Below are 9978 nucleotides of genomic sequence, written 5' to 3'. Positions count from 1 at the left end.
AACCCCTATCTCTATCTCCTGTCCTAATCCCCTATCCTGTAACCCCTATCCTATCCCTATCTCTAACCACTATCCCCTATCCTCTATCCCTAACCCCTATCCTCTAACCCCTATCCTCTAACCCCTATCCTCTAACCCCCATCCCCTATCCCCTATCCTCTAACCCCTATCCTCTAACCCCCATCCCCTATCCCCTATCCTCTAACCCCCATCCCCTATCCCCCCTATCCTCTCAACTCCTATCCCCTATCCTCATCCCCTATCACTCTATCCCCTATCCTGTAACCCCTATCCCTATCCCCTATCTCTAACCACTATCTCATCTCCTATCCTCTAACCCCTATCCTCTAACCCCCATCCCCTATCCCCTATCCTCTAACCCCTATCCTCTAACCCCTATCCTCTAACCCCAATCCCCTATCCCCTATCCTCTAACCCCTATCCTCTATCCCCTATCCCCTATCCCCTATCCCCTATCCTCTAACCACTATCCCATATCCTCTAACCCCTATCCTCTATCCCCTATCCTCTATCCCCTATCCTCTAACCCCTATCCTCTATCCCCTATCCTCTTATCCCCTATCCTCTAACCCCTATCCTGTATCCCCTATCCTCTAACCCCTATCCCCTATCCCCTATCCTCTAACCCCTATCCTCTAACCCCTATCCCCTATCCCCTATCCTGTAACCCCTATCCCCTATCCCCTATCCTCTAACCACTATCCCCTATCCTCTAACCCCTATCCGCTATCCTCTTACCCCTATCATCTATCCCCTATCCCCCATCCCCATCCTCTATCCTCTAACCCCTATCCCCCATCCCCTATCCTCTATCCTCTATCCTCTAACCCCTATCCCCCATCCCCTATCCTCTAACCCCTATCCTCTATCCCCTATCCTCTAACCCCTATCCCCTATCCTCTAAGCCTTATCCTCTATCCCCTATCCCCCATCCCCTATCCTCTATCCTCTAACCCCTATCCCCCATCCCCTATCCTCTATCTCTATCTTCACCCTCCTATCTCTATCTCTATCTCTATCTCTATTCTCATTCTATAATTCCCTATCTCTATAAATTCCTTTATACTTCTGACCCCTTATCTCTAACTCTATTCTAACTCCTATCCTATAACCCCTATCCTATAACCCCTATCCTCTAACCCCTATCCTCTAACCCCTATCCTCTATCCTCTAACCCCTATCCCCTACCCTCAAACCCCTATCCTCTAACCCCTATCCCCTATCACCTATCCCCTAACCCCTATCCTCTATCCCCTATCCCCTATCCTCTAACCCCTATCCTCTATCCCCTATCCCCCATCCCCTATCCTCTATCCTCTATCCTCTAACCCCTATCCTCTAACCCCCATACTCTATCCCCTATCCCCTATCCTGTAACCCCTATCCCCTATCCCCTATCCTCTATCCCCTACCCCCTATCCCCTATCCTCTAACCCCTATCCTCTAACCCCTATCCCCTATCCCCTATCCCCTATCCTGTAACCCCTATCCCCTATCCCCTATCCTCTAACCACTATCCCCTATCCTCTAACCCCTATCCCCTATCCTCTATCCTCTAACCCCTATCCCCCATCCCCTATCCTCTATCCTCTATCCTCTATCCCCTATCTCCCATCCCCTATCCTCTATCCTCTATCCTCTAACCCCTATCCTCTAACCCCTATCCTCTATCCTCTAACCCCTATCCTCTAACCCCTATCCTCTATCCTCTAACCCCTATCCTCTAACCCCTATCCTCTATCCTCTAACCCCTATCCTCTAACCCCTATCCTCTATCCCCTATCCCCTATCCTCTAACCCCTATCCCCTATCCTCTAACCCCTATCCCCTATCCTCTATCCTATAACCCCTATCCTCTAACCCCTATCCCCTATCCTCTAACCCCTATCCCCTATCCTCTCTAACCGCTATCCCCTATCCTCTAACCCCCATCCCCTATCCCCTATCCTCTAACCCTTATCCTCTAACCCCTATCCCCCATCCTCTAACCCCTATCCTCTAACCCTATCCTCTGTCCCCATCCCCATCCTCTCTAACCCTATCCTCTAACCCCTATCCCCTAACCCCCATCCTATATCCCCTATCCCCTATCCCCTATCCTCTAACCCCTATCCTCTAACCCCTATCCTATATCCCCTATCCCCTATCCTCTAACCACTATCCCCTATCCTCTATCCTCTAACCCCTATCCTCTAACCCCTATCCTCTATCCCCTATCCCCTATCTCCTATCCTCTAACCCCTATCATCTAACCCCTATCCTCTAACCCCTATCCTATATCCCCTATCCCCTATCCCCTATCCTCTAACCACTATCATCTAACCCCTATCCTCTAACCCCTATCCTAACCCTATCCTCTATCCCCTATCCCCTATCCCCCATCCCCTATCCCCTATCCTATAACCCCTATCCTCTAACCCCTATCCTCTATCCCCTATCCTCTAACCCCTATCCTCTAACCCCTATCCTCTAACCCCTATCCCCTATCCCCTATCCTCTAACCCCTATCCTCTAACCCCTATCCTCTAACCCCTATCCTCTAACCCCTATCCTCTAACCCTATCCCCTATCCTCTAACCCTATCCTCTAACCCTATCCCTATCCTCTAACCCCTATCCTCTAACCCCATCCCCATCCCCATCCTCTAACCCCTATCCTCTAACCCCTATCCCCTATCCTCAACCCCTATCCTCTAACCCCTATCCTCTATCCCCTATCCCCTATCCTCTAACCCCTATCCTCTAACCCCTATCCTCTATCCCCATCCTGTAACCCTATCCCCTATCTCCTATCCTATCCCCCCAACCCCTATCCCCTATCTTCTAATCCCCATACTTCTATCCCCCTATCCTCTAACCCTATCCTCTAACCCCTATCCTCATCCCCTATCCTCTAACCACTATCCCCTATCCCCTATCCTCTAACCCCTATCCCCTATCCTCTAACCCTATCCCCTATCCTCTAACCCCCCATCTCAACCCCTATCCTCTAACCACTATCCCCTATCCCCTATCCCCTATCCTCTAACCCCTATCCCCTATCCTCTAACCCCTATCCCTTATCCTCTAACCCCTATCCCCATCCCCTATCCCCATCATCCTCCAACCCCATCCTCAACCCCTATCCCCATCCCCTATCCCCTATCCTCTAACCCCTATCCCCTATCCCCTATCCCCTATCCTCTAACCACTATCCCCTATCCTCTAACCCCTATTCCCTATCCTCTAACCCCTATCCTCTAACCCCTATCCCCTATCCTCTATCCTCTATCCCCTATCCTCTATCCTCTAACCCCTATCCTCTAACCCCTATCCTCTATCCCCTATCCCCTATCCCCTATCCTGTAACCCCTATCCCCTATCCCCTATCCTCTAACCCCTATCCTCTAACCCCTATCCTCTAACCCCTATCCCCTATCCCCTATCCCCTATCCCCTATCCCCTATCCTGTAACCCCTATCCCCTATCACCTATCCTCTAACCACTATCCCCTATCCTCTATCCCCTATCCCCTATCCTCTAACCCCTATCCTCTAACCCCTATCCTATATCCCCTATCCCCTATCCTCTAACCACTATCCCCTATCCTCTATCCTCTAACCCCTATCCTCTAACCCCTATCCTCTATCCCCTATCCCCTATCCTCTATCCTCTAACCCCTATCCTCTAACCCCTATCCTCTATCCCCTATCCCCCATCCCCTATCCTCTATCCTCTATCCTCTATCCTCTATCCTCTAACCCCTATCCTCTAACCCCTATCCTCTATCCTCTAACCCCTATCCTCTAACCCCTATCCTCTATCCCCTATCCCCTATCCCCTATCCTCTAACCTCTATCCCCTATCCTCTAACCCCTATCCCCTATCCTCTAACCCCTATCCTCTAACCCCTATCCTCTAACCCCCATCCCCTATCCCCTATCCTCTAACCCCTATCCTCTATCCCCTATCCCCTATCCCCTATCCTCTAACCACTATCCCATATCCTCTAACCCCTATCCTCTATCCCCTATCCCCTATCCCCTATCCTGTAACCCCTATCCCCATCCCCTATCCTCTAACCACTATCCCCTATCCTCTATCCTCTAACCCCTATCCTCTAACCCCTATCCTCTAACCCCTATCCTCTAACCCCCATCCCCTATCCCCTATCCTCTAACCCCTATCCTCTAACCCCCATCCCCTATCCCCTATCCTCTAACCCCCATCCCCTATCCCCGATCCTCTAACCCCTATCCTCTAACCCCTATCCTCTAACCCCTATCCTCTAACCCCCATCCCCTATCCCCTGTCCTCTAACCCCTATCCTCTATCCCCTATCCCCTATCCCCTATCCCCTATCCTCTAACCACTATCCCATATCCTCTAACCCCTATCCTCTATCCCCTATCCCCTATCCCCTATCCTGTAACCCCTATCCCCATCCCCATCCTCTAACCACTATCCCCTATCCCTCTATCCTCTAACCCCTATCCTCTAACCCCTATCCTCTAACCCCTATCCTCTAACCCCATCCCCTATCCCCTATCCTCTAACCCCTATCCTCTAACCCCCATCCCCTATCCCCTATCCTCTAACCCCCATCCCCTATCCCCTATCCTCTAACCCCTATCCTCTATCCCCTATCCCCTATCACCTATCCCCTATCCTGTAACCCCTATCCCCTATCCCCTATCCTCTAACCACTATCCCCTATCCTCTATCCTCTAACCCCTATCCTCTAACCCCCATCCCCTATCCCCTATCCTCTAACCCCTATCCTCTAACCCCTATCCTCTAACCCCAATCCCCTATCCCCTATCCTCTAACCCCTATCCTCTATCCCCTATCCCCTATCCCCTATCCCCTATCCTCTAACCACTATCCCATATCCTCTAACCCCATCCTATCCCCCTATCCCCATCCCCTATCCTGTAACCCCTATCCCCTATCCCCTATCCTCTAACCACTATCCCCTATCCTCTCTATCCTCTAACCCTATCCCTCTAACCCCCTATCCTCTTCTAACCCCATCCCCTATCCCCATCCTCTAACCCCTATCCTAACCCCCATCCTATTCCCCTATCTCTAACTCCTATCCCTATCCCTATCTCTAACCTCATTCCCTAAACTCCTTTGTCTCTAACCCTACTTAACTCTTCTATCCCCTTATCTCTAACTCCTATCCTCTAACCCCATCCCCTATCCCCTCATCTCAACCATCCCCTATCCTCTATCCCCTATCATGTAACCCCTATCCCCTATCCTCTAACCACTATCCCCTATCCTCTAACCCCTATCCCCTATCCCCTATCCTCTAACCCCTATCCTCTAACCCCTATCCCCTATCCTCTATCCTCTAACCCCTATCCTCTAACCCCATCCCCTATCCTCTAACCCCTATCCTCTAACCCCTATCCCCTATCCTCTAACCCCTATCCCCTATCCTCTATCCTCTAACCCCTATCCTCTAACCCTATCCCCATCTAACCCTATCCCCTATCTCTCTATCCTCATCCCCTATCCCCTATCCTCTAACCCCTATCCCCTATCCCCCCAACTCCCTATCCCCTATCCTCTAACCTCTATCTCGAACCCCTATCTTGGTCTCTATCTCTATCTCTATCTCTATCTCTAACCCCCTATTTCTTTGTCTCTATCTCCTTTAGTCTCTCTTTCTAACCTCCTATCTCTATCTCTAACTCCTATCTCTATCTCTAACCCTATCCTTATCTCTATTCCTAACTCCTTATCTCTATCTCTTCAACTCTTATCTCTATCTCTTCAACCCTATCCCTATCTCTACTCCCTATCTCTAACCCGTATCCCCTATCTCCCTATCTCTAACTCCTATCTCCTATCCCTAACCTCTATCCCTTATCTCTATCTCTATCCCTATCTCTTTTGTAATCCTCATCTCTATCTCTATCTCTAACCCTCATCCTCATCTCTAACTCCCTATCCCCTATCTCTATCTCTAACTCCCTATCTCTTCTAACCCCTATCCCCTATCTCTAACCCTATCCTATATCCCCCGATCCTCTATCCTCTATCCCCTATCCTCTAACCCCATCCTCTAACCCTATCCTCTAACCCTATCCCTAACCCCTATCCCCTATCCTCTATCCCCATCCTCTAACCCCCTATCCCTATCCTCTAACCCTATCCTCTAACCCTATCCTAACCCTATCCCTATCCTCTATCCCCTATCCCCTATCCTCTAACCCCTATCCTAACCCCTATTCCCATCTCCTTCAACCCCTATCCTCTAACCCCCTATCCTCTAACCCCTATCCCCTATCCTCTATCCCCTATCCCTAACTCCTATCCTAACCCCTATCTCTAACCCCTATCCTAACCCCTATCCATCCTCTAACCCCTATCTCTAACCCCTATCCCCTATCTCAACCCCTATCCTAACCCCTATCCTCTAACCCCTATCTCTAACTCCCCGGTCATCCCCTATCTCAACCCTATCCCTATCCTCTATCCCCTATTTCTATCCTCAACCCCTATCCTCTAACCCCTATCCTAACCCTATCCCCTATCCTCTATCCTCTATCCTCTATCCCCTATCCTCTAACCCCTATCCTCTAACCCCTATCCTCTAACCCCTATCCTCTAACCCCTATCCCCCTATCCTCTAACCCCTATCCTCTAACCCCTATCCTCTAACCCCTATCCTCAACCCTATCCCTATCCTAAACCCTATCCCCTATCCTATAACCCCTATCTCTGTAACCCCTATCCTCTAACCCCTATCTCTAACCTCTATCTCTATCTCTATCTCTATCTCTAATCCCCTATCTCTAACTCCTATCTCTAACCCCTATCCCTTATCCCTATCCCTAACCCCTATCTCTAAAATCCCCATTCCTAATCATCTTCTAACCTCTATCTCTAACCTCGTCCTATAACTCCCTATCCTCTAACCCTATCCCCTTCTAACCCCTATCTCTAACCCCTATCCCTAACCCCTATCCTATAACCTCATCTAAACCTCTATCTCTTCTAACCTCATCTTTGAATTTCTATCTCTAACCCCTCTAACCCTATCCTCTAACCCCTATCCTATAACCTCTATCCTAACCCCTATCCTCTAACCCCTATCCTATAACCCCTATCCTCTAACCCCTATCCTCTAACCCCTATCCTCTAACCCCTATCCTAACCCCTATCCCATAACCCTATCCTATAACCCCATCTCTATCCTATCCTCTAAACCCTATCTCTAACCCCTATCCTATAACCCCATCCCTATAACCCCTATTCTAACCCCTATCCCTAACCCCTATCTCTAACCCCTATCTCTAACCCCTATCCTAGGCAACCCTATCCTCTAACCCCCTATCCTCTATCCTATCCTCTAACCTCTATCCTCTAACCCCTATCCTCTAACCCCTATCCCCCCATCTTCTAACCCCTATCCTCTAACCCCTATCCTAAACCCTATCCTCTAACCCCCTATCCCTATCCTCTAACCCCTATCCCCTATCCTATAACCCTATCCCCTATCCTCTATCTCAACCCCTATCCTCTAACCCTCCCTATCCCTATCCTCTAACCCCTATCCTATCCCCTATCCTCTATCCTCTATCCTATCCTAACTCCCTATCCCCCATCCTCTAACCCCTATCCTCTAACCCCTATCCTATCCTCTAACCCCTATCCTATAACCCCTATCCTATAACCCCTATCCTTCAACTCATCCTCTAACCCTATCCTCTAACCCCTATCCTCTAACCCCTATCCTATCCCCATCCCCTATCCTCTAACCCCTATCCCCATCTCCTATCCTCTGTCCCCTATCCTCTAACCCCTCATCCTCTAACCCCTATCCCCTATCCCCATCTCTAACCCCTGTCCTCTAACCCCTATCCTAACCCCATCCTATAACGCCTATCCTAACTCCTCATCCCCTATCCTCTAACCCCTATCCTCTAACTCTATCCTCGGACCCCCTATCCTCTAACCCCTATCCTCTAACCCCTATCCTCTAACCCCTATCCTAACCCCCTATCCTCTAACCCCTATCCTCTAACCCCTATCCCCTATCCTCTAACCCCTATCCTCTAACCCCTATCCCCTATCCTCTATCCCCTATCCTCTAACCCCTATCCTCTAACCCCTATCCTCTAACCCCTATCTCAACTCCTATCCTCTAACCCCTATCCTATAACCCCTATCCTCTAACCCCTATCCTCTAACCCCTATCCCCTATCCCCTATCCCCTATCCCCTATCCTCTAACCCCTATCCCCTATCCCCTATCCTCTATCCTCTATCCCCTATCCTCTAACCCCTATCCTCTAACCCCTATCCCCTATCCTCTAACCCCTATCCTCTAACCCCTATCCTCTAACCCCTATCCTCTAACCCCTATCCTCTAACCCCTATCCTATAACCCCTATCCTATAACCCCTATCCTCTAACCCCTATCCTCTATCCTCTATCCTCTAACCCCTATCCCCTAACCCCTATCCTCTAACCCCTATCCTCTAAACCCTATCCTATAACCCCTATCCTATAACCCCTATCCTCTAACCCCTATCCTCTAACCCCTATCCCTATCCTCTAACCCCTATCCTAACCCCTATCCTCTAACCCCTATCCTCTAACCCCTATCCCCTATCTCTAACCCCTATCCTCATCCTCTAACCCCTATCATCCTCTAAACCCTATCTCTAACTCCCTATCCTCTAACCCCTATCCTCTAACCCCTATCCTATAACCCCTATCCTCTAACCCCTATCCTCTAACCCCTATCCCCTATCCTCTATCCCCTATCCTCTATCCCCTATCCTCTAACCCCTATCCTCTAACCCCTATCCTCTAACCCCTATCCTATAACCCCTATCCTATAACCCCTATCCTAACCCCCTATCCCCTATCCCCTATCCCCTATCCTCTAACCCCTATCCTCTAACCCCTATCCTCTAACCCCTATCCTCTAACCCCTATCCTCTATCCTCTATCCCCCTATCCTCTAACCCCTATCCCTATCCTCTAACCCCTATCCTCTAACCCCCCTATCCTCTAACCCTATCCTCATCCTCTAACTCCTATCCTCTAACCCCTATCCCCTATCCTCTAACCCCTATCCTAACCCCTATCCTCTCTAACCCCCATCCTCTATCCTCTAACCCCTATCCTCTAACCCCCTATCCTCTAACCCCTATCCTCTTCTAACCCCTATCCTCTAACCCCTATCCCCTATCCCCAACTCTATCCTCTAACCCCTATCCTCTAACTCCCTATCCTATAACCCCTATCCTAACTCCTATCCTCTAACCCCTATCCTCTAACCCCATCCTCTATCCCCTATCCTAACCCCAGTCCCCTAACCCCTATCCCCTAACCCCTATCCTTATCCCCTAACTCCCTATCTCTAACCCCTAACCCCTATCCTCATCTCCCTATCCCCTATCCTCTAACCCCTATCCTCTAACCCCTATCCTCTAACCCCTATCCCCTAACCCGTATAACCCTATCCTCTAACCCCTATCCCCTATCCTCTAACCCCTATCCTCTATCCCCTATCCTCTAACCCCTATCCTCTAACCCCTATCCCCTATCCTCTAACCCCTATCCCCTATCCTCTATCCCCTATCCTCTAACCCCATCCCCTATCCTCTAACCCCTATCCTCTAACCCCTATCCCCGCCCCTATCTCTAACCCCTATCCCCTATCCCCTATCCTCTATCCCCTATCCTCTAACCCTATCCTCAACCCCTATCCCCTATCCTCAACCCTATCTTATCCTATCCTTAACTTCATCCACCTCTCTAACCCCCTATCCTCTAACCTTCCTCTCATCTAACTTTATCCTCTAACTTCCTATCCTCCTAACCCTTATCCTCCCCTATCCTCTAACCCTATCTTCTCTAACTTCCCCAACCCTATCCTCTAACCCCTATCCGCTATCCCCCTTCTCAACCCCTATCCCCTCAACCCCCCCCCTATCCCTAACCTCTATCCC

This window comes from Coregonus clupeaformis, chromosome 17 (genome assembly GCF_020615455.1).
Source record: "Coregonus clupeaformis isolate EN_2021a chromosome 17, ASM2061545v1, whole genome shotgun sequence".
Classification (NCBI taxonomy): Eukaryota; Metazoa; Chordata; class Actinopteri; order Salmoniformes; family Salmonidae; genus Coregonus; species Coregonus clupeaformis.
This window is presented reverse-complemented; position numbering follows the sequence as displayed.